Source organism: Staurois parvus, unplaced genomic scaffold, assembly GCF_062004578.1.
Source record: "Staurois parvus isolate SC_StPar_1 unplaced genomic scaffold, SC_StPar_1.0 ptg000229l, whole genome shotgun sequence".
In the NCBI taxonomy this organism is placed as follows: domain Eukaryota; kingdom Metazoa; phylum Chordata; class Amphibia; order Anura; family Ranidae; genus Staurois; species Staurois parvus.
Genome location: NW_028318025.1, coordinates 1,537,990 through 1,561,976, shown reverse-complemented (window position 1 = coordinate 1,561,976; position 23,987 = coordinate 1,537,990). Strand labels below are relative to the sequence as shown.

General features: G+C 37.1%; 1 protein-coding gene across 1 annotated transcript in view; it reads left to right on the top strand.

The window, feature by feature from the left end:
* Positions 1 to 23,987, top strand: part of EDIL3 (EGF like and discoidin domains 3) — an 841,943-nt gene that overhangs the window by 80,396 nt on the left and 737,560 nt on the right. The gene's annotated exons all lie outside the window — the stretch shown is intronic.

The following is a 23,987-nucleotide window of genomic DNA, read 5'->3' as shown; positions in this document are numbered from 1 at the left end:
ATATATATATATATATATATATATATATATATATGATTTTGCGCAGCCCTGCTGCCCTGTAGCAGCATTTAAAAATTGAAAAAATTGAAAAAAAAACAGTCCTCCCAAAATCCATACCCATATATGAGCATGCAGGAGAAATGGGGAGAAGGAGGGAAAGAGATTTTGGGAGGAAGAACTTCATGCCATTTTTTTTTTGTTTTTTTGGCATGGGGTCCTTCTTAAAATCCATTCGAGACCTGAAGGACCCCCTTTTTTATTTTTAATGACAGCTCTCCGTTGTTTACATTGTTGTTAGGAAGCCGATAGGTGCTGTCTTATGACAACCAACACAAAATGCAGGCAAAAACACACCAAAACTGCATGTACTTGCATTTCCAGTGCACTTTCATTGAAGCCTATGAGGCTAAAATCATGCAGCAACTGCTCCGAATTAGCACAGGATTCTTTTTAAAAATGTGCTGTGCTGTACAGCATTGAAGTGAATGGTCACTATAGAGAATAATGTGATTTCTGATTCTGTGCGACACAAGTCACATCATAAATTAAACTAGTGTGAACAGGCCTTAAAGTTTTAAATTAATTACCAACCACATATATCAAAACTGTATCATCTTTGTCTCATGACGTTATGATTAACAATAGCCAAAGACGAGAACACTCTTTAGGCCTCAAGCACACTGGACGTTTTCTAACTCTTCTAGAAACTGTCTCCCGGCAGCAGCATTTTGGCCAAAAAAAAGCCTGACATTTGTGAAGGTGTTTAATGTGCCAAGCTGTGTTTACCTGTGTTTAGCCTCGTCAAGCATTTGCACGTTAAATAATTTCATTGAACAAAGTAAATCATTTTTCTGGCCATCGAAATACATTAACGCTCAAGCGCTAAACACACCGTGCTTTAACACTCATTTACGCACATCAAACTTTTTTTATGCCAAACCTCTGCTTTTCCTGGACACACTGGCTGTGTGGTTTTGTTTTCTTGCTTCTAAACTCTCCTGCCACTAAACGCCTCTAAAGGTTTACGTGTGCATGGACACTAAAATGAGTTTAGAAGCATTAAAAAACAAAAAAACGCCAGACTTCCCTAGGAGCAGCTGTAAAAAAGGCCAATGTGCAAGAGGCCTTATTTTATGTCTTGTTGTTTTGTGTACTTTGGCTATTTGATTATGGAGCCATTGATGAGTATTTTTGTATCTTATTAAGCGGGAAATACTTTGATGTAACGTACTGTATTTATGCCTTTGAAATTTGATCAACCCTTATAAAACTTATGGCCATTGTTCCTGTTTTTGGCTTTGTCAGCTTCAATTTCAATGAATTTTTGGGCTAACACTACCAGTAAATAAGATAATTATATATTTCCAACAAAGATATTAAAAACAAATTAAAGTGTTACTAAACCCAGGACCCTGCATTCACTATATCTGGTCTACCACAGTACACAGAACATGGAAATGCAATTATTTTATTAAATATAAACTGCTAAATACCTTTTCTCATCAGAAGTTAGAGCAATCTTATGACTTCTATCAGTGTCTAGCAGAGCACTTAACGCTTTTGGGAAGAGTTTTCTTTCTGCTCTAGGGGGATGCAGAACCCCTGACCTCCATCTGGACTGTGTTGACTGGCCCTGTGCTGATCACATGCACCCTCCCAAGAAAAGGAAAAAAAACTCTCTAGCAATACACACCAATCTGAGCATGTGCAAAGTTACTCCACATGCTATGTCTTATCAGGAGATGAGGGGAGCACTGGAAGATGGGGAGGATCAAAGAAGACAGGATTAAAAAGTGTTTTTACACAATGCAGAGGATTAACTCCTTAGGTTCCACAGTGAGTATAACAAACATGCTTTACTGCATATACCGACTGATTTTACTGTTGTTGGTTTAGTAAGACTTTACTGATCATTTTTACTTTGCACAGAACATTTAAGGTACAGAACATACAGGAATAAGGTTGATGATGTAGAACAGAATATCAATTGACCTTCCATTTGTCAAGGTCTCTAAAACATGTGATGAATCTTTTGTCAGGATACTATATTTTTGACTGAACAGAACAATAACTAATAAAATGGTAGATATACTCAAACGTTTTGATAAGGATCTTCAAAATAACTATTTTGCTTAAGAATATTTAAGCAAAATACTAAAATACAATTTACTAAAATAACAATTGAAATATTCATTTTTCTTGCTGTGTGGAATAGATGTAAAATCAATTTGCATTAGACCCTAGACCAGGGCTATCTATCGTTTTGGTAACACAGTAGGGGCTATAGCCATTGCTGTGTGAGACGGAGCTTCTGAACAATGTTCAGGGCACTGTTTAGAAGCTTCATTCAGATATGCCAGGAGACAACATTATTATTGTATAGTATTCAGAAATGCCATGTAACAACATTATTATTATTATACGGTATTTAGTCTGTTCTTATCAACTTTTTTATTCATCTTCAGAACAAAGAGGGGACCTTTAATCTTTATAACATATTAGTTAAAGCCACCTTAATCATTATTTTTTTTTATAAGATGTGTTCTTATTTATTCCCTTATTAAACTTTAGTTATCAGCCCTAATTAACCTTTTCCCCCTTTCTCACCTTTAACTGTTATTTTCCTGTATTTTAGCTGTTTTCAGTTTCATTCAGTTTGTTCCTTAATTATTAACCACTTGCCCTCCTGAGGATTTACCCCCCTTAATGACCACGCCTCTTTTTGCTACTCGGCGCTGCACTAATTCAACTGATAATTGCACGGTCATGCAATGCTGCACCCAAACGAAATTTACGTCCTTTTTTTCACACAAATAGAGCTTTCTTTCGGTGGTATTTGATCACCTGTGCGCTTTTTATTTTTCACGCTATAAACAAAAAAATGCCAAAAATTTTGAAGAAAAACAATATTTTTTACTTTCAGCTATAAAAAATATATAGTAAACTCAAAGTTGGTTATAAATTTAGGCCAAAATGTATTCTGCTACATGTTTTTGGTAAAAAAAATCCCAATAAGTGTATATTGATTGCTTTGTGTGGAAGTTATAGCGTCTACAATCTATGGTATAAATACTGCAATTTACACCATTTTTCTGCTATACAGCGCTGCGCTAGTTTAACGGACTATTGCACGGTCATGCAATGCGGTACATAAATTAAATTTACATCCTTTTTTTCCCCACAAATTGAGCTTTCTTTCGGTGGTATTTGATTGCCTGTGAGGTTTTTATTTTTTGCGCTATAAAAAAAGGCTGACAATTTTGAGGAAAAAAAAACAATATTTTGGACTTTTTGCTATAAAACATGTCCAGTAAAAAAAAAATGCAAAAATCAAATTTAGTCATAAATTTCTGCCAATATGCATTCCGCGACATGTCTTTGCTAAAAAAAAAACCCAATACATGTAAATTAATTGGTTTACGTGAAAGTTATAGCGTTTACAAATGGCGGGAAAGATACTGGGATTTTTAATTTTTATTTATACTAATAATGGCACCGATCAGCGACATATGGCGGCAATCAGCGACATATGACGGTGACCAGCGACTTATGGCGGGACTGCGGGACTGCGGCGGACATTTTGGCACTGGGGGAGAGCTGACTTGGGGTCACTGACATCCCCAGTGACACCAATACAGTGATCAGTGATAAAAAACCACTGAAACTGTACTAATGTCACTGGGGAGGAAGGGGTTAACATTTTTAGAATTTGCAGTGTAAGGGGAGTGTTTTACTAGGGGGCGGGGGTGTGTACTGGACGGGGGGGGGGAGGGAGGGGGGAGCTGATCGAGGGAGAGAAACTGTTCTCTCCCTCTGCAGCTTGGCGGCGAACTGTCACAGAGCAGGGCTGTGTGTAAACAATGCAGCCTTGCTCTGTGTCAGTGTTCACTGCTCATCGCGGGAAAACGGCCGGTAAAAACCGGCTGTGACCCGGCGGCGGAGACCCGCTGCAGACACCCGCGGGACAGGTAGGGCCTCGGGCGCGCCCCCTACCTGTTTTGTAGGCACACGTTTTAAAACGTGCTTTTGCCTACGAGCGTTTATATGCGGTGGCTGGGCGGCATGTGGTTAAAGTATCTCAAATACCTTTGCCATGCTTTGCACCAGTATTGTTATTTTAGTGTCATTATGAACAGGACAAAATGCAATATACAAAGTATACTCTTTATCTACAGTTGTTTTCAAACTAACACTGGTCAAAATATTAAAACATCTATAGACAAAAATGTCACTGTTATGATGGCATCTTCCCCAAGATATTATATCTTGAGCTACTATTGTGCCCCTAATTATTATTATTATTATTATTAATAATAATAATTATAATAATTAACTTGATTTTATACAGCACCTTTAAAGGTAGCTACTCAAAGAGCTTTACAAAGACAATGCAAGAAATACACAATATAAAACAAAGAAACAAAAGGATAATTAAGTGAGCTTGTCTAAAAAAAATTTTTGAATTTCATTTGAATGAGTTTAGAGAAGATGACTGATGTTCCTTAGAAGTGAATTCCAGAGTTCTGGAGCATAGCAGAAGGCTCTGTCTCCCATTGAGTGTAGGTGAGTAGGGGGATATACAGAAGTGTTTGAGGAGTGGAGGTTACGAGGGGTGAAGGGGGGAGTAAGCAGATAAAAGTTCAGACCGATTTCCCTCTACAACCCTGATCACTGCCGTGTGTTAGTGTGTGCACATTAACATGCATTAGCACGCATTGCACATTTTCACTGTTAGTTCAACTCATAGGTGTGAAGTCAAATCTAACATTTTTGACTTCTCTATAATGACTTTCTGACATCAGCAGAACTAAAATATCAATTGAAATATTCATTTTTCTTCCTGTGTGGAATAGAGGTAAAATCAATTCGCAATAGACCCTAGACCAGGGCTATCTATCTTTTTGCTAACACAGTAGGGGCTATAGCCATTGCTTTGTGAGAAAGAGCTTCTGAACAGTGTTCAGGGCACTGTTTAGAAGCTTCATTTAGAAATGCCAGGAAAAAATATTATTATTGTATAGTATTCAGAAATGCCATGTAATAACATAACATTATTATTATTATTATACGGTATTTAGTCTGTTCTTATCAACTTTTTAATTCATCTTCAGAGCAAAGAGGGGACCTTTAATCTGTATAAAATATTAGTTAAATCCACCCTACCTATTATTTTTTTTTATAAGATGTGCTCTTAATTATTCCCTTATTAACCTTTAATCAGCCCTAATTAGCCTTTTCCTCTTTTCTCAACCTTAACTGTTACTGTCCTGTTGTTTTTTTATTTCTTTTTTTAACCATTAATATTTTAGCTGTTTTCATTTTCATTTAGTTTGTTCCTTAATTATTAAAGTATCTATCATACCTTTGGCATGCTTTGTACCAGCATTGTTATTTTAGTGTCATTATAAACAGGAAAAAATGCAATATACAAAGTATACTCTTTATCTACAGTTGTTTTCAGACTAACACTGGTCAAAATATTAAAACATTTATAGACAAAAATGTTTTTGTCTATAGATTGCTTAGAAAATAAAATAATTTTTGAAAGAGAGTATCACTGAAAAAAAGTCCTGTTTGTGAGAGAAAAAAAAACATAGATGTATTACTTTGTTAAAGCGGAGTTCCTCTCAAAAGCAGAAGCTCCACTTGTTTTCCTCCTCCCACACTGCCATATTAGGCACCTTTTGGAGAGGGAAGGGTGAGCGGATAATTGTTTTTGACACTTCCGGCTCAGTTCGCCATGGCAAAGTGCACCAGAAGTTCAGCCCCCTCCTCCCTCCCACAGTCTCCTGGCAATTTTCACAGGTCCCAGAAGACTGCTGTACCAATCAGGAGGCGCAGCGCGACTCGTGCATGCGCAGTGGGCACAGTGGGCAAGCTGTCACAGCCTGGTGCCCACAGTAGAGATGCCAGCGCCATGGAGGAGAGAAGGGGAGAAGGGACAGCACAGGTGAGAACATTGCTGGACTCTTGGACAGGTAAGTTTTTGTAGCTGCTGACTTTTAATAAACAAAAAAAGCTAGAACTCCGCTTTACATTAAATGTGGCCCTAAACGCAGCTTGGCTGGTAAAAAATGTAGCCCTTTTTTTTAGCAATAACATGTGTAGGTTTAACTAGAGTGCATTACTTAATTACCAGCACAGGAGTTAAATCCTTTCAGAGGTTAAGGTTTAATTATAAATTATAGAGAAAAGTTTTAAATACTTACAGGCAAAGTATATTCTGAAGAATCTCCATGGGAACACCTCCAATTAAAAAATAACATGATTTGAATCCAAATGCAAAGATGCCCCTGTGTTTATTCACTACATTTAACTTAACTCTTTCTTTGATTTTAAAAGTTTTTCAAAAAGGCTTTGCTAAAAATAAAAAAGTTACTACGACACCTCTTTTGCCAATCTTCACTTTCTTTAAGCGCCACTCTGGCTAAAAAAAAAAAAAAGAAAAAGAAAACTTTATCTGAAAGCTACAGGAGTATCTGATTACTAATTATCCTGTGGTTACTAATTGCTCTGTGGTTCCTTCTGCCACCCCTAACTCACTACAGGACAGTAGTAACATAGGGTCCAGCTGAAGGGAACATAGGGGGGGAGTAGTCATCCAACACGCCTGGAAGCGTTTCCAATGCAGAATCCAGTCTACACTTAAAGACAGCAGAGATGGCTGATAGGGGAGGAAAGCATTAACTCTTTTCTTGCATGCAAGCTTTTTTTTTAAATGTAGCAACTCGCTTTAACCTACACTTCTCTTACAAACAAAATATGGGAATAGCCTATGGTAAATCAGGAGTAGAAACACACATTTCTTATGTGTGTTTGTAGGGACACAAAAAATCCCAGTCACCTACATTTGGAGTCAGTGTCCATTGGCACACAGTTGCAAAAATACAGTTTTGAATTACTTTCTCAGAGTGTTTGTAAAAACTAAATTATTTAAATAAATAAATACAAATAATAAATAAACAAAAATACCTAGATGAAGGTTTGATCTAGGTCTGTGCCAGGGTTAGTGTTTTGGTCAGAGTCAGGGTCAAAGGCCAAGGCCAGGGTTTGTTTTTGTTTCTTTTTTTGGGGGGGGGGGGTCAGGTTTTTTTTTTTTTTTTTTATTTGTATCAGTGTCAGTTAGTGGCAGAATAAAAAAAAAAGCAAATTGCGCACTATGGTTTCTGGGCTGTACTACGGGTACAAACAACAACTAACATACACACATGTGGTATCGTTATGATTGTCAGGAGCAGGAGAACTTATTTTGGGTTGTTCTTTGGTGGTTGGTTATGATAGTAGCAAGAAATATGCAGCGAAATTTAAAAAAAGGTTTTTTTTTTACTATTTTGGGCCAGTTTTCCTTTGGTAATAAAAAAAAATCAGGTCATATCTATTACCATTTACCACCAAATGAAAGCCCAGTTTGTCCTGAAAAAAACAAGGTATAATCCACCTGAATGCACAAAGTAGATGGGACGATATGTACGGTTTTGCTAACACATGTCAAAGTTGCAAAATTGTGCTTAGGCGTTAAGATTTGTTTTACCCTTAGACGTGAAGGGGTTAAAAAACTTTGGAGTTCTGGATGCCAAATGCATCTGACATCCAACCTGGGCCGCTAGTTTGCACTGATACATATGTATATTTTTTTCACTACTAAACAGTTTTATTTTTTTTTGCTTGCATTAAAATGGAACTAAACCAATTGGTTTAATAGCTACTCAAATCAATCACATTAAAAGCATGCTGTGAATGATAACTGTCAAAGATGCTTGTGCTTTCAACTGAACTATCAAGCCATCAAAGGGTTGGTGTCATAACTGTTCACATGTGCAGCACCAACTGTAGATCAAACAGAGGTCAAGATTGCAGCTTTCTTGGCTGTAAAGAACAAGGGGGTTTAGTTACGCTTGCTCCCCATCCAGAAAAGTACCGGTGAGTCACTGGATAGGAAGGGTGATATCTTGGTTATCGCTCCAGCTAGTGTGATGAACGAGTTATAATTTTTTGCAGCCAGCGATTCTGAAGCTGGTAAAAGCATTACTAGCGGCTAAAAAGCTGCTAAATTACTTTTACAGGCAGCAGAAGGGGATTTTGACACTTCTGTTTCCAGTTCTTTGTTTACCTGGCCATTACCTGCCAGAGAATAAAATAAATAATAGATAAAAAAAGTGTCCCTGTCTCCCTGTGATTGTGCATAAATGTGAATACACACACCAGTCCTGTACGCATATGTAAATGGGAATTGTACCACACATAGGTAGAAGTATTGCCTTAAACATCAACGTAGGAGAATAAATTCTAGCTCCCGACCTCCTGTGTAACTCTAAACTGGTAACCTGTAAATGCTTGTAAATTGTCCCCTATGGGAATTTTTAGGTGCCATGGTGTGGTGCCATTCCACAGGCGTACATAATTTGAAAGCATGACATGTTTGGTATCTATTTACTTAGCATAACATAAAATTTTATATTTTACAATGTATATGTATATATGTGTGTGTATATATATATATATATATGTAATAAATAAAGTAGGTGCTCACCAAAAACGTGCAATCGTGACAATCATAAGCAATATTTATAAATCAACATAACATATAATAATGTGTCAAAAACGTGAAGTCCAAAATCACAAAAATCATTCACATGTGACAGTCCAACTCGGCCAGTAAGCTTGTACACAGACCCTCTATGCCTTAGGTGTGACGCACAATCCTGAAGAATCCTTCAAACTCCTCCAATCAAATGATAATACACAACGTTCTCCATTCTCAGTATCTCAGAAAAATGTCAAGAAGATAATCACAGTGCAGCAAATTTTATTTAAACATTTGTGGATGTAATGAAAATCCAGTCACATATTATAGGTGCAACAGGGAGCACCAACCCAAACAGCTCATTAGAGGGATATCTCCCTCCACACCACCGCTCATCCTGTGGTCGGCGTGCGTTCCAGTGCCAAGATGTGTTATCAGAGGAACCAGAAGGGACATATGTGCCTTGAGCCTCAATACATTTCGGGCATAGCACGTCTTCAGGAAGCTTAGAGCCACCATATTGTCAACTATTTAATGGAGGACCTCACTCAGGATTGGTCACTGTGGACATCATTCGTTCGCGGCCACCATTTTACCAATGACAATCGGTATATTACATCATATGGAACAATTTACAAGTATATAGAACAGAAGGGACATATACATATACTGTATGTAGATCAATATGGCCAATTTAAAACCCCATAGCCATCAAAAATGTAAGTAAGCTGTGTATGTTGGAGTTCCTTCACAAATGGTTGACAAACATAAAAAACAATGAAAATAAAAATAGAAATAAAACACATAAATATGTATAATACGATGGCAAGAAAAAACCCATGTAAGCATACATAATAGAAACCTCTACATAAACCATCTAATCATTCAAATTTGGATTATACATATTTATGTGTTTTATTTCTATTTTTATTTTCATTGTTTTTTATGTTTGTCAACCATCTGTGAAGGAAATTTACATTTTTGATGGCTTTGGGGTTTTAATTTGGCCATATCCATCTACATATATGTATATGTCCCTTCTGTTCTATATACTAGTAAATTGGTCCATTTTATTTAATGTACCGATTGTCATTGGTAAAATGTTGGCTGTGAATGACTGATGTCCTCAGTGACCAATCATGAGCGAGGTCCTCCATTAAATAGTAGGCAATATGATGGTGGTTCTAAGCTTCCTGAGGACGTGCTATGTGCGAAATGCATCGAGGGTTGAACTGCATACGTCACTTCCGGTTCCTCTGATGTCACATCTGGCATTGGAATGCATGCTGACCGCAGGACAAGCGGCAGTGTGAAGGGAGATATCCCCCTAGTGAGCTGTTTGGGTTGGTGCATCTATAATATGTGAGTGGACTTTCATTACATTTACGTATTTTTAAATAAAAATTGCGGCACTATGATTACCTTCTTGGTATTTTTCTGAGATATTGAGAATGGAGAAGGTTGTGTAGTATCATTTGATTGGAGGAGGTTGAAGGATTCTGCAGATGATCTGTGTACAAGCTTGCTGGCTACTTTGTTGGCTGAGTAAATCTGGTGAGTTCCCATTTCGGCTATACATGGTGGGGGAACACAATTTTGGAGCTGCAAGAAGTAGTCACTAGTTGGACTGTCACATGTGAATGATTTTTGTGATTTTTGATAAACTTCACGTTTTTGACACATTATTATATGTTATGTTGATTTATAATTATTGCTTATGATTATCACAATTGCATGTTTTTGGTGAGCACCTACCTTTACTTATTGCACCTTTTATGATAGTTTCCCTTAAAGGGGCAGCAATCTATTGAATATTATACATCTATTTGCATATAATTGCTAAACTATCGCAGTTCACTATTTGGTTGGGTTAGGCAATGCTTCATTTTTTGATTGGATCACGCACATATATATATATATATATATATATATATATATATATATATATATATTCTCTAAGCTAAGGGAACATTTCTTTGCAAAGGGAACATTCCCTTGCACAAAACACAGCCTGTTTGCTTTTAGCCGATCAGGCCTATTGCCTTTTACTTTCATAATGTTCATGAAGTAAGTTAATTCTGTGCCGCATCCCTGATATTTGTATCTATAGAAACACTTTATTTGGAGGCAGAACTTTTAAAGGCACCACTTGATAGCAGTAACTTTTGCATTAAAAAAAAGTGATTTTATTGGTACAAAATGTATTAAAAGACATTCAGTGGCTTAAAATTTAAAATGGCAAGAGCAATGTGACAGGAAGAACCCCGAAATTTGGCCTGACTCTATCACCCACTTTACTAGAACATGTATTAACAGATAATGGGAAATACACATATGATAATCAAATATTCCTATAGTGGTTGTTGTAGATCATACAACTCAAAGCGTTTCTTGGATTCAGCGTATTTCATTTCTTCAGGGAAGAGTCAGGTTGCTTTTAATAAAAGGTGTAAGTATCAATTCCCCATGGAGGTGGAGCAGTGCAGATAGAGGGGCTTAATCCATCACCCCAAACCATAGACAAACCAGGTAGGACAATCCAGATCAAGGAGGTCTCATATCCATCTCGTTAAATTACTTAAACACCTCACTCCTTATATGCAATATAAAAAACAGTAAAACAAGAGCCTGCTGCCTTGTACACAACTTTTATAGCTGAAAGTCTTTCAAAGGGTCCATTTTTTTTTTCCTTTTGGTGCTCGGGACCAATGCAGTGTCTGGTGAGTCCCCCACAGTGCTCCTCATTTACTTTCATAATGGTGGCTCAGGGATGTATCTGTAGATTTATGAGTTAAAGAAAGAAACACGTATTTATTAAGAAACATCATTAATGCTATTTTCCTCCAATCTTTAGCTTCGCTTTCTTGTCTTTGAGTAGTTGAAACTGTTTACAGTATTTTTCATTCTTTGAAAAATATCATTATTATAAGTCTTGGTTTTATAAAATGTCAGTTCTGTGCACCTGTTGTACTGTATCTATGTTACTGTAAATGTAATTACTGGAACTTTTCAGCTACACCACGTTGTGGATTCTGTCAACCCCTGATGCTTCATTAAGTGCAAGTACTGCTAAATGTGGATATAGGTTATACCTCCACGGTGGCCAATTTAGGAAGTCCTGTGTTCCCTACCTGATTGCGAAGGGAAACCTTAGATCCTGCTCTCATCTATCCGAGTCTCACATATTTTAATTAGTGAAGTGAGCCTGTGGTACAGGTAGGACTCTTTTGATTGGAAAAAAGTACATTACAAAATTCTTGTCTCCATTCACACAGAGAAAAGTAATTCAATTTTTAGACAGCATGCATGCCATTAATTTTGTAACAATATAAAATATTATACATGTAGGTAAACACTGGATTAGGAGTTTAGTTTTGCTATAGTAATTAGGGAGGTAACAAGTCAAAATACATACTAGTAACCCTTGGGGGTTGATTTACTAAAAATGGAGAATGTAAATCTGGTGCAGCTGTGTATGGTAGCCAATCAGCTTCTAACTTCAGCTTGTTCAATTAAGCTTTGAGGAATAAACCTGGAAGCTGATTGGTTTCTATACAGAGCAGCACCAGATTTTGCACTCTTCAGTTTTAGTAAATCAACCCCCTGGTGTCCCTATATAATTTAGCAATCACTTACAATGACTAAAAGACCCCTGATACCTCATTAAAGAGAACCTGTCTTAGAAATATAATATTGCATAAGGGAGGTTGTGTCCCCTATGTGAAATAAGTAAAATTTTAGTAAAAGTTAAAAAAAGTAAAAAAATTTAATTACACCCAAGCACTTAAAACCCCCACCCAAAAATTGTTGAGCTCACCCCACCCCCAAGTGCACACACACATGATTGTAAATGCCCTGGTTAGGGATGCCTGCATAGGAAAACATTGCTTATGATACACATTTTACATATAACAACACATGCTGGAGTGAGAGCTATAATTCTAGAGTCATTATTCACAGTTAACTTTAAACTGATGACCTGCAGAGGCTATTATAGCATCACCTATGCAAAATATAGGTACCGAAGTTTGTCATTGTTTTTAGGGTGTGTGCAAATTCAAAGCTGCAATAATTTGATTAGAATTCAATTATTTGATTAGAGATTATAGATTGAATCCTCTTAATGTAAAAAAGCACAGCTTTTTTTTATTATGCTGGGGGTGTACTTTGTAAGACATGGCAAATTTAAAGCAGGACTCCAGGCAAAAACTTTTTTCCTGGTCCTTGTGTGCTGATATGTTAATTCTCTTTGCTTCCATATTTGTAAGACCGGTGGCTGCTATGCCTCCTATTCCCCCAGCCACTGGCCTTGGCACATCTCTTCTGTAGTTCTTTTTCCAGAAAGCAGTGATGTAATTCAGCCCCACTTACAGTGGTGGGCGGACTGGGACTTTCAGACAAATTCAACATGTACAGGCCTAGTGTACCCTCCCATATTCACTACAATTCCCTGTGGTTGATGGGTACTGTAGTTTCCTTTTACTGCAGAAAGAGTGGGGAGGCTATGATGTAATCCCTGCTGTTACACCTTCTCCTTGGTAAAGCAGATGCTGTTAGCTTTTGAATTACAGAGATGAGGTAATAAAAATTCAGTTAGAAGTTTCTCCTAAATGGTAAGGATTTTCAAAATTTTACTGTTTAGTGTTTTGTTTAGGGGGGTGTACTAATGGGTGATTTTTATCCTAGAGTTTTTCTTTAACCTCCTTAGCGGTGTTCCCGAGTGTAGCTCGGGGTAAAATTTCTATACCAAAAGCGGTAACCCCGAGCTACACTCGGGCTTACCATGCGGCGTTGCTCAGGGGGTCCCTGCAGCACTTACCTTGTCCTTCGCTCCCGCGATGTGTCCCCTCCAGCGTCCCCGGCCATCTCCTCCGGCCGATGCTGGCATCCGGCTCCTGTGTTCCGGTACCTGTGACGGCGGGAAATTTGAATTTTTTAAAACATGTCATTTTTGCTGTCATTGCTATTTCAATGCATTTCACATACATTTTGTCCCTACTCCTTTGTCCTGTTCCCTGCCTGCATTTTTACTGTTCTTTCTGCCTGGAAACTTAGAAAAGTTCATGGCGTCCAAAAAGCGTCCCTTTATGTCAAAAGCAGTTTTAGACCGGCTAGAGAACAGCGATAGTAAATAAGAACCACTTGCAGAATTGAGTGATAATGATTTGTGGGGAAATTCGTCATCAGGCACTGAAAACGATTTAGCTACTTTGCTCAGCGATGTGCGAATTTGCCTCTGTATTTCAAATTTCAGTGTTTTTGGTTTGATTATATTATTGAATTAAATTTATTATTATTATATTATTATTTTTCATGATTATTTATTAAATTATAATTTATGGTTTCGTGTTTCAAATTTTGTCATATCCGGAATGTTTAATAGATTCTTGTTCGGACAGATTTCAGTGAGTTATTCCTAAAAATTACAGCCTACAATAAAAAACTACATATTTCCATGCAAAATAATGGTACCGCTTTCAGCACAAAAAATCGGAAAGAATCATACCGCTAGGGAGGTTAAGCATGTTTGATTGTAAAGTTACTGATAGTTTTGCTTTACCACTGAACTCAAAGTAAACACCTAAATAAACAGCTGAAGTACATATATTGAAGCTATTATTACTGCAAATGATATATATTTCTGTCCATCCTTTTGTGTGATTTACAAAGTTCTTTCACACACACATACAGCCCTGTCTGGCAGGGCAAGAAACCTGATTATTCCCTGCTGCAGTTCAGTAGCACTTACAGGTCTACTCCCCACCGCCAACGTATGACTGGAAAATAGTGAATGGAGAAGCAGCAGACTGATGAGTTCATTCTTTTGTCACTCTGCTCTCTCATCCTATCAGCATGCTCCTTGCACTGCAAAATAACTGACTGGTAAAATGCACGTACCTACACTGTTTGTATTTAAGAATGTATTAATAATTAAGAAATAGTGTCTTTTAAATCTGGCTGGGATTCAGCTCTAAGAAGTGCAGTGCTATTGGGAGAGGTCTCACCATTTTCTGTAGCTCATGCTTCTTTCTCTTGGTTTCTCTGTTGGTGAATGGGCAGTCCAAAAAAGTAGGCTTCTTTCTGCCTCTAATTGCACCCTCAGGATTACATTTTTTGGGATAAACATTCAGTAACATGTTTGTTATACTGTTTTTCTCACTGTTTTATCTAACAGACATGACAAGATTTAAACAGTAGATTGTACTTTCCGCTAGTGCATGTTTTTTGCTATTACAGTATGTACTATAAAATAAATTTTAACTTGGACTTTTTTTTACAAGTTTTCTCTTCTATATTTTAGTTTTTGTAATTAAGATACAGATTGGAATATTAGCCACCAGATGGCGGTCGCAGTGGCTCAGTTTCATAACTTTGTCTCACTTTTAACAGCTGCTAAGCAATCAGCGACAAGGAAAGGCTCTGCAATCAATGGGGTGGATGTACTAAAGATGGAGAGACTGTTCTCTTAACATAAGTGAAAGTTTATTGAGCTTGGTAACTATGGTGAAGTTGTGATCACTTTCATTAACCAATCACAAGGAAGGAGAAAAAAAAAAGATTTTCTTGCACATGATTGGATGATTAGAGTGCACGCTGCTACCTACCTTGTTTGCTAAGCTCAGTGAACATTCACTACTCCTTTAGTAAATCTACCCAAATGCATCAGATAATTCATTAACAAGCAAAGGCCATTGACTTAGTCAACATTCACTTTGCAAAATGTAATTAGGTGGGCCTTTATTCATTATGAGTACCCAATCATATGCAGAAATCTACCCCCATATAATCTGGGAAAAGGAGCAAGCAAAGCACAATCAAATTAGAAGCAGATTTTATCTTAAATCTTTTGAGTAGGGATGACATTGATCAAAGATGGCCATGTGGCATTGTAAGGATCATAGTATCAACTAGTGACAAAATATGAGACAATTTAAATGGTCATAATTTTTTACAAAGGCAGCATTAATACATATATGTTGTATGGTGAGTTAAAGCTATGTAGCTGTTAGAGCTCTTTCACACTGGCAGCCAGGGGTGGTAAAAGCAGAAGGTTTTACTGCCCCTAGGCCCCCCCTCCAAAATTTTAACATCACAGCCTGACAGAGTTGTACACATGCTGGGATGCTTTGCAAAAATTTTAACTCTTGCTGCAGATTTTGACAGGAGGCATTGCCTATCAAACTCTACTGAGATCAATGGGGCCACACCACAATAGTAGTGCCATACAGGGCAGCACGACAGCTTAGTGGTTAGAAATGGGTTCCCCATTTTAAATCCCAGTCAGGACACCTTCATGCATGGAGTTTGCATGTTCTTCTGTGCTTGTGTGGGTTTTCTCTGCATACTCGGGTTTTCCTCTCACAAGCCAAAGACATGCTGGTAGATTAATTGGCCCTAGTATGTGTATGTATGAATGTGGGAAAGGGACCTTAGATTGTATGTTCCTCGAGGGCAGGGACTAATGTGAATGTACAATGTAAAGCTCTGCCTAAATTGTTGGTGCTATATAAATACAATACCTGTAAGAGATAATAGGATTGCAAATAAGAACTATTCAAATTTGTCATGTGCATTGATACTCACATCGGTACCACGTGTTGAAAATGCCTTATTGAATTATTTCTAGTGCCTGGAGTGTAGAGGAAAATTCATAGTGTGTTTTCAGATTCCAAAAACAGACTTCTCATAGAAGTACAGCATGTTAGAACGGAAATTAACCTCTCCATAGTCTTTAACACTCTATATACCAAGCTTCAATCCTAAGGGGAAAAGCTGGGAGCGACCACAGTCCTCCTTCTGACAAACGGAATATTGCAACTCAGCATTCACAGAGGATCACAACAGATTCTGTATTCAGTTAATAGACTGGTTCCACTGTGTGTATGCCTGACCTCAATCTGTTCCTGGCAAGCAGGTGCAGTGGTAGTTTTGTCAGATGTTAATGAATGACCCAATGGCATTCACCTGTTACATCTTAGACATATTAGAGTAAACCAGAGCTCTGACCTTTTTCCTGTCTGCCGAACATGTTAGAATGAAACTACAGTGCATTTGAAGACTGTACACATTTTCAGTTATTATATTGAGGTATGTCTGGAAGTATAAGGATGGCTTTCTTGGATATTTCTTCTCTGCTTTGTTTATTTTCATGATGGTATGCTATTCAGATTTATAGATTTTTCGTACAGTGGCTATCTATGTAATACAGAATTCTTGCCGAAAGACGAGTGTGACAGATACACTTATAGAATACAGAGATGTCAACCTTGGAGAACAGTTTACAGAGTGATAAGGAAGAAGCCTTCGCTGTAGAAAAACTAGGTAAAGCTAAATTGTTTAAAGTGAAACTCCAAGCCAAAAAGTAAAACACCCACCTACAAGGCTCCTATCAGACATGCACACCAAAAATATGCTCATCTTTTCTAGCCCTAGACTATACAAAGAAACTACCTGGTGATCCCACCACTTTTTTGTAGACTTAGTTTTGGACAATAATATGGAAATTTTATAGATAGGCGACTCCTATTGATTAGTGGTTCCAAATTAATAACAACTACTGCAATAGGGAACAGACACGAAAAGATGCACTCTGCATCTTTCCAAATAACTGTTCTGCTTATCCGGTGCATACAAAATAGAATACAATTTTATAAAGAATTTACAATTTCCTTTACAAGTTCTATCTAGATGGTATATTAGCATGCTTGCCTCTTGTCAGAAAATCATCATGGAAGAGGATTATTTTATTGTTTCCCAGCTTTTTATTCAAATCTACTATGCTTAAACCAAATGCAATTGTTCTCTTACCAGGGGATTCCAATAAATGTAGGAGAGAACACAGCACCAGCTGACATTTAACTTCATTCACACTTCTTAAAGGGTTAGACAATTATAAGGCCCCTTTCACATGGGCAATCCGATAAGGTTCACCTGTCAGTTTTTTAGGCAGACCTGATCAGATGGTCCAGGTATGCCTATGGACCAGCAGGTGTATCTGCCTACCACCGATCTGATCAGGTCTGCTAAAATAAAATGTAAAGTGATCCATCCCCCTCCATCTAGGTGGATCAGAAGGCAGTCGGGTGCAAACAGATATCAGGACTGTTTACACCCAGCTGCCCAGAGAACAAAGAGGGCTTTGTCAGTGTCTGCCCTGCATAAACTGAGTGGACAAAGACCTGTTATCCACCCACTCTGCTCTGCTTAGCAGTGGATCAGCGAACAGGTCCGCTGCTGAGCTGAGCAGATTCTGCCCCATGTGAAAGGGGCCTTAATGTATGTTCTATATCATCTATTGATACATTCTAAATATAGCAAATGTCCATATTTCAGCAGATATAACTATTTCTTACATAGTTGTCCATCTAGTTCAACCAATCAAAAAAATAATTAATGAAATAAACGGAAAACCTCTATATACAGAATCCTATAGTCACAGTTGATCCAGAGGAAGGCAAAAAAAAACCCTGTAGAGGATGGTCCAATTTGCTTTAGCAGGGGTCATAAAAAAATCCTTTCTGATCCCCCGAAGGCAATTGGATTTTTCCTGGATCAACCATCTCCAGTGTTATTACCTTTAAATGTTAAAATCTTGTTATATTTTGTGCATTTAGGATTCCCCAATTAGTTACATGATGAATCTTTAAATAACACCCCTCCCTCTGTGCTACAGTACTTAGCTTGAGCTCAGTTTTCATAATTAATTTAGTTCAGTCTAATTCTAATTAGCAAATTTTATTAGATTGTAGGAAAATACAAGAGGACACGTGAATACAAACATAGCTCAAGAGATAACGAATGATTAGTTACAATGGAAAATCAGCAATCAGATGAAAAATGGAGGAAAACGTTTACATTACATCTATTTAGTTAAAGGGTACATTTGCCTGGCACCATGGAAAATAAGTGATGTTTGGTATAAAGTAGAGAACATTATGTAAATGGGTATTGACTCACTTGATACGGAGAGTAGGGGTAAAAATAGGGAAGGATACTGCAGGGAAAAAAGGGAGAGGGCAGGGAATGGGGAAGTCTAGTCTAGGAGGTAAAGGTAGGATGGAAATGAAAGTCTATGAGGGACAGGAGGTGATCAATAAAGAAAAAAAAAGAAAAAAGGGGGGAAGGGATTATAGGAAGATATGGGGAGACTTCAATATGGATTAGCTGGACAGAATATATCCATGGGATTATATTATTCTTAAATGATGTCTTTGAATTTCTGAGATTTTTTTAAACACCTACCAAGAGGCCCCTATCTGTATGTATTATTTTTGAGCATCTGTGACCTGGGTTAAGAGTGATTACATGCATGCTTTGGGATATAGTTCAGCCCATTCCAGTAAATTAGGAGTCTGTGCTGATCACCAATGATGTGGAATAATTGCAAAGGCTGCAGCCAGAAAATGTCTAAGGATGCCTCTTTTGTCTTTCTTTTAAGAGAAAAGAATCACTGAGAGAAGTATCATGTGAGCAGAATTGGGGGTGAAAAGATCTTCATAATTAATTTATAATTATTTTAAGCAATCATTGTTTCAAAAGCATCTCCCTGACTACATGATTGACTGTTTGGTGGGCATGTAATTTCACAATGAAATAACAAGTTGTCAGATCTCTTGCTTTTATACATTTGCCTTTTTATAGTGGGCAAATTGCTTTTGAGAGGGGTTACAAGTGATATAGCAGAGAGAGGTGGTAGGTCTCTGTCTCCTGACAATTCCAGAAGTGATTGTCATAGCTACTGCTGCTACCTCTGTTTCTGTATGGAAGAGACCTTTTCTTCCTTATTCCTTCAGTTAAAATTTATTTTAATTCATGTTGTATCCTGCAGTGGTGTGCATAATAGCATGCCAACTTCTTATCACAGATGGAAAGTAAGCATTAAGGGCATGATTAAAAATTAGAGTTTCTGATTGAAGAGAAAAGACTTATGTGACTTATGTTATTCTTATCCATTTTTATTAGGTGCATATTACTTATTGTAATTAGACCTATTCTCTATGATTTTGTAAATGTGCTTTTCAAACGGCAGGCATTAAAGCTCTTTTAAGAAAACACAGGAATATTGGTGTCAGCCAATTAAATCTAAATGTAGGCTAAGCAGTTACTGATATTTTATTATTTAAGGCTCACATTGCGAATTTCCAAAACATTTGCTAACAGCATGAACAGATTGTGTGATCTCAAGAAAATTTGTAGTTGCCGACAGCATAAAGTCTATTTAAACAGCCTATGTTTAAAAAAACTGTAGAGCAGGTAGGAAACACATTTTGGCTGTTTTGATTGACAAATCAAGAAATTGAAGGTGCTCTTATGTGTTTTTTCTTTTGTTTCTGATCGAGACTGGTTTTGTCTTCTGTAACATCTTATTGCAGTTATCATCCTAGACCTAGCTTTGGCTATCATATTTATGTTATGTACATGCATGCTAAATATATTTTAATAATACAGGTATATGTATTACATCCAGGTATTCAGCCACTTTATAAATTGTTCTGAATTACTAGAGAAGAAGTCCAGTGGGATGAATACCACGTCATGGTCTTCTCTCTTTTACAATTTTTATTTTTACTTAGTTCTGGGAGTACAGCTATCACTATACTTCCGGTGCTTTATTGTGGTACCCACTGATCTCAGGCTGCTACAGTTAAAGAGTTGCATGCAGCTGCTGTGCACACCCCGCTCCTTCTCCTACCTGGTCACAGAGTGCTTTGTATCATGTGAACTCATTCACAAAATCCTGTGTCTTTCCTCTCAGCACCCCAGGAGTATAATAATAGCTGTACTCCCAGAGCGCCATTAAAACTGTTAAGTGTCAATTATAGAGATAAATCCACAAGGTGGCATGAACCTCACTGAACTTTAATCGTAGTATGCCAACACATTTTACAAAGTGTCTGAATTCCTGGAATTCCGCTTTAAAGGTATCATAATACTCCCTTTGTTAATGCCTTCATCTATTTTTCCCAAGAAAGCAAGTTGCATCTTTGTTTTGGCATCACTCGGAACTTGTACCCACTTCCCCTGTATGACAACTTAATGTTTTGAGATGTGTATGCAGATTAGTCCCTACTCTTACATCTCACCATGTGGCTTGCCTTAAAGTTACAATTCTACAGTCCTCAACATGAGTGAGTGATCAATGGTGGAGTGGAGACTAAGAATTGCTTCCACTTGCCTGTAGCAGAGTGATGACATCATTCAATAGACTACATCTCCCAGCTAATTTTTAACTGATGCTGCCATAAACGCTGTAAAGTTCACATCCAAAACATTCTGTGCTATTGCATGAAGGATCAATCTAGTGTTTGATCCTACCTGCTCAATTTCAAATATATTCTACAATAATAATTAATTTGTAGTTTTACAGACAATGGATGTATTTTGCACAATCCTATTAGGTGACACTGCCAGAAAGATCAGTCTACTACTTCCTGGATCACCTCTCTGCCCATTGAGCAGACTGGAGTCAGACACTGGACGTTGAACCAGTATGCAGTATGGTGATGTATATAAATCATAAGACCTGCTGTACAGAATTACAAATCCTTTGACAGGTAAGGGGAGGCACTCATAGCAGTGGTTTATTTTAAAATCTAATAACCCACATTTTGTTAAGATACAATAAAATCTTGGTCTGTTCACATGCCAGCATCCAGTCTTGAGTTGGGGAGAAAGATGTAGTTTTGTGGTGATAGGAGAAAGTTGAGTGAGCATAGTTGATGATGTATGAATGTGTTACTACTACTGATTGTCTAATCAGTAGGCAGAGGGCATTCAGATGGTGTTCAGATTGAAATACAGTCTAATAATAAACACAGGTTTTGAGTGAGTAATCATTATCTTAATACAAGACTCAAAAACGATTTTATAAAAAATACTAAGGTCTGAAATGTTCCTTTGTGCCAACTGTGCAATAATGTATGGTGTCAATCTCATGGACACGGTGGTAATTTTCATTCCCTATTGGAGAATGAGTGTAGTAATGACAATACAGGTCCAGTGTCCTGTGCACTCATCACCACAGGATGTACAGTAGAAAGTTCTGGAAACTGCCCCCCCTAAACACACACACATACTTTTTTCTAGTTCGTGTATTCCCATACTAGGAAACCATTAGGAATAACAATTGTACTTTTATCATTTATTATTAGGTATTGCAACTGTACTTTAAGGTTCTTCCTAGCTGAGGCTACATGTTTCCACTCAGTGGAGTATCTATAATTGACACCTGAGGTACACTGCATTGTAGATTACTGGCAAGTCTTTAAATATTGATTTTTGAAAGTTGCTTAAGCAGGAATTTGTGACTACTTCCAGTCCCCCTAAACAATAGCGGTGTCACAGGTGCTGGTGTTGTCAACTCTGAATCAAACTCTGAGAACCAGAGTGTTCTTCTGCTTCCATCCATCACCCATTCATTCTAATGACTTGTGTATCTCATGTCAGCAGTGCCAATGTAATGAATAAAATAGTATAGCGCTACCTGAACAACTAAATCATGTGCTCAAATCAAAATTATTAGGCCAAAACATCTACATGTGACTCTTACAAATCTTCAATTAGTCAGCTTCTCCATACAATTATAATCAATAAAGAAATAGTCCAACAAAAACCTTCAGTTATGAACAGTGCAAACAATATTCTGTGAACATGTTCCCCTGTTCAACAAAACATGTGACATACACTCCACTCAGTGGTACGTGAGTTTGCTCACATCTGTACTGGACCTCAGAGCTTCTTCAGAAGTCATAAGAGCTTTTCCATAATAGGTAGTGCCAATGGACAGTTCACTAGAAATGAGTAAATTGAACTGAATTTGTTATTCAAACAATTTCTTGAAACTTGTTCCAAGTTTGTAAGTTCGAAGTGTATGTCAGATGCGAAATTTGTTGTTCTATTGGCCATTTGTAGGGCTAAAAAGCAAGATATTGTTAAACAAAAAGGCTTAAGAAGCCACTGCCATTAGTAACACATACCAATGACAAAATTAAACCCATTTCTTCACATCATTGGCCATTGTAACTTATCTGAGCAAGAGCAAAGAGTATGCAATGTATGATAGGTTGTTCTCATTAAGGTTTGGACAAAGTTCATAATTTGCATACAGGAGTCCTGGGGATTTACTGTGAGCTTAAAGTAGTGAAAAACCAAAACCTCATCCCTTCTCTTTACATATGAAGGTACAACCATGCTGCAGGAGAACCCAAGTAGTCTGCTTTGGTGTTATCCTTCTTTCAAGCATGAAACATAACCATCCAGGCATCAAAAGTAAGCTCCTCTAGTGTTTCCATGTGTCAGTTGTGGTCTGTACTTTTTTTGTAGGAACACATGCTGTAACCTTACACCAGCTCATGGTGAGACCAGTCCTGCAAACAGAAAAAAAAATATTATTGAGTTCATGACTTATTAATGAAGAAGAAAGAGGTACTCTAAGTACTTCCACACTTTTGTTTTTCATTTTCTAATGCAGACATTACTGTCTCTGCAAACTACTGATCAATACAACGTTTGTACAACATAGTCAAATGCACATTTGCCATATAATAGATTGTAGTGAAGGTGATAAATAAGTAATGAAAATTCAAATGCAAATTTATTTCTGGTTGGTAATGGGAAAAAGAAGAAAACATTTAGGTGGATCTCTCATTTAGGGCTCCTTAATTTTTCACTAATTACAAGTATGCATGACTATGAACCCATTAGCAAAAGAACAGAGCAATAAGAGGAAATGAAAAATTTCTGTATCTCAGTTTGATGCAATTACATTATTCTTGTCTAGAAGTGATTCATATTTTTTTTTAGTGGAAAAGATTTGATTTTAAACAAGTCTCATACGTGGATAAATTGCTATGTAAAATTGTATCACTTTTACTAAAACAATATTTTATTTTTATGGCTGCAGCTATTATTTCTTGAATTTAATACATACAATTTAGAATGGTATAAGCAGTGGCTATAACTTCTTTATTATTGGAGAGTTATTTATTCCCACAGAATATTATTAACGGTATGTGGTGTATATTCATAATGAAGTGCTTGTCAAATAGTAATTTAGACCTTAGTCCTTGACTTCTTGCACTACTAGATTATACCATGTTCTATGGAACTTACCAAGAAAATAAAAAAAATCTATTTCTAACAATTAATCCATAATTAGAGAAAAATTGGTTTGTTTATTTCAAATCAAACCTGGATTTATTTATATGTAATACGATGGCAATAAGAAGCAAGTGCCTATACTTAGGTTAGTTAATTGACCAAGCACCTTAAGGACCCTAAAATTAAGGATAGAGATATAATAACTTTGAAACTTCCAGCAACCATAGATGCCTTCTATCAATGCATTTATAATACAGAGCAGGCTTACTTTAGGCACCATAATTTCCTAGAATTCTCTGGTTTTAAAACATTTGGAGCTATCTACTAAGATCTAGAAAAAGCCCATAGTGTAGTAACTACACTA